This window comes from Humulus lupulus, chromosome 5, assembly GCF_963169125.1.
Source record: "Humulus lupulus chromosome 5, drHumLupu1.1, whole genome shotgun sequence".
NCBI lineage: Eukaryota > Viridiplantae > Streptophyta > Magnoliopsida > Rosales > Cannabaceae > Humulus > Humulus lupulus.
Genome location: NC_084797.1, coordinates 81404277 through 81406632, shown reverse-complemented (window position 1 = coordinate 81406632; position 2356 = coordinate 81404277). Strand labels below are relative to the sequence as shown.

General features: G+C 28.0%; 1 long non-coding RNA gene across 1 annotated transcript; it reads right to left on the bottom strand.

The window, feature by feature from the left end:
• Positions 1-1142: 1142 nt before the first annotated feature.
• LOC133780475 (uncharacterized) lies at positions 1143-2031 on the bottom strand. The gene is made up of 4 exons (XR_009869350.1): positions 1940-2031; positions 1751-1858; positions 1405-1659; positions 1143-1254 (listed from the first exon to the last, which is right to left on the bottom strand). It is a non-coding gene; the product is annotated as an uncharacterized LOC133780475 (long non-coding RNA).
• Positions 2032-2356: the final 325 nt, after the last annotated feature.

Sequence of the window (2356 nt, the reverse complement as noted above, 5' to 3'; positions counted from 1 at the left end):
TATTCATAACACTTAAAAACTGCTAACCGGGACTATTGATAACGCTTCTAAAAATGCTAACATAGCCCCTGTTATCAAAAGACCAGTCTTTTCTATAACAGTATTTGAATGTTATGTTTGGTGTTATCTTAAACTATTCAATAACACATTTTTAGTTGGTATAATATTCAAATAATAACATTTAGATAGAGTTTTTGGTTATAAATTTGAAGTTTAATCTTATACTTTTTTCATAACACTTTTCAACTGTTACATTTGATTATTTTGATAACATTTTTAGTTTGTTATATTATATAAACCATAACGATTTTTTACGCTTATAATATGTTTTTAAATCATAACATATAGTAATAAAATTTTAAAATTTATTTTGATAAGTATACTTATATGGTTTTTTTTTTAATTAAAAGATTTTCATTATTGTATTTTGATAAAAAAAAAATCAAAATTAATCATAAAATGTAATTCTCAATAGATTGATAAACCATAAGTATTACATTAAACAATAACTAATTCAAACCATGAATGTGTCTACTTCATGAGATCTTAGTTCTAACTTAAGTTTGAAAGCATAACATAATAAAGTTTTATAATCTTGAACAATTTTTACTTCAAAAATGAAAAATAGAAACATTACAAGATACACAAAAGTAAACCATGCGTGAAACTTGCTCCATCCTTCAATTCATCATCCTTTATGCACTTGTCTTTGTTGTGAGTCCATTTGCTTAGCTACAACAAAATTTAAATAAGTAATGCTTCAACTTAAAGTTATAGTAAACTAAAAGAGTACATAAAAAAAGTTAATTACCTAATTATAACTTTATCAGCTGGCCATGCAATTATACTACCTACAACATCTTCTATAGTAGACATAATTGTTGAAGGCCTCCACAGAAATGCATCATTCTTTCTCACAAGATCTATCCCCACTTTCATAGCACTAGGCCCAAGAGGAACATGGTGAACCTCATCCTTTGGATCACTTGAGATAAAATAACCTTCTGCAATAATTTCTCCAGATCCAATCCAATCTAATATTTTGCATTTTGAGCCAAATGTGTGGTTCTTGTCACTCCAACAATATATCAATATAACAAATTCAGCAGCAGTAAATGATTTTATATTGAATATTATATGTTTTAGATTTTATCATTTTCATATAATTAGTATCATAATTACCTGAGTGGAATGAACATGAGAATTTGATTGAACATTGACATTTGATTGCTCCTCACTCTGAGTAGATGTATTCTATTTACAAGTAAGATAGAAAGACATGAATTCAACATCAAAATTAAAAAAAATACAAAAGTAAAGACTAACCAAAAAATTAAACATGAATCTTAGTTATTATTGCAATTCAGCCACATGAAAATATAGTTTCAGCATCAAAATACATACTTGATTTTTCATTAAAGAAACAATGAGTTGCTCCATGTGTTGCATTTTGTCTTTCAAATCTTTGCATTAACCTTCTATCTTCATCAGATGGTCATCTCTTTCTGACACAATTTGCAACTTTGACCGAGTAACTCCTCTTCCGAAAGCTCTCATGTATGTATTTTTTTCAGGACCAAGGACTTTTGTGAGGATGTCTTCATTAACACTTGTAGTTGAAGACATAGCAGGATCTTTCTTATATTCTTCAACCAAATCCTTCAAAAATAAATAGTATCAATAAATGTATTCAAACAAATGAGTAAGTTAAAACTAAAGTCACATGATTTTTAAAGGGCAAGGTGTATACAAAAGCTTCAGCCACTTCTGAATTTACTGGTTCGCCATTTTTCTTCTTATGTGCTTTGGTCCAAACATCAACTCTAGAAGGTGGTGTTTTGGTTTCACTATGGTTCATCTATCAAAATAAGAAAATAAATTAAAAAAATATCTAAACCAAATTCTATAATAAAACAACTATAAATATGTTTGGCTTTACCAATTCATCAATCAATCTTGCATAACCTTTGCGACTACAAATGTGGGGTAGTTGCTTTGTCCGTATTTTTCTGAATTTCTCACTTGTAGCCTAAGAATATAAAGTTAATAGAGACATTAAACTATAAATTTTAATCATAAATATATTTGGTTATAAGATGTTAAGAATAAAATACCTTAAACTCAGCACTATTTTTTTCCTTAACAAAACTTTTCCACTCATTCATAAATTTAATATTATCAGGCTTTAGTTTCAATCTTGCTTCTTCATTTGGTGCCTTTGTTATTTTAGTAACTAGCCTTGATTTTGAAGCTCTCCAAAGATCTGCCATACTTTTGAATATATAGTTCTTTTGCCAATCTTTGTCAACCTTATATCTTGCCTAGTAAAAATAATAATAGGTTAGTATTTGTTGCC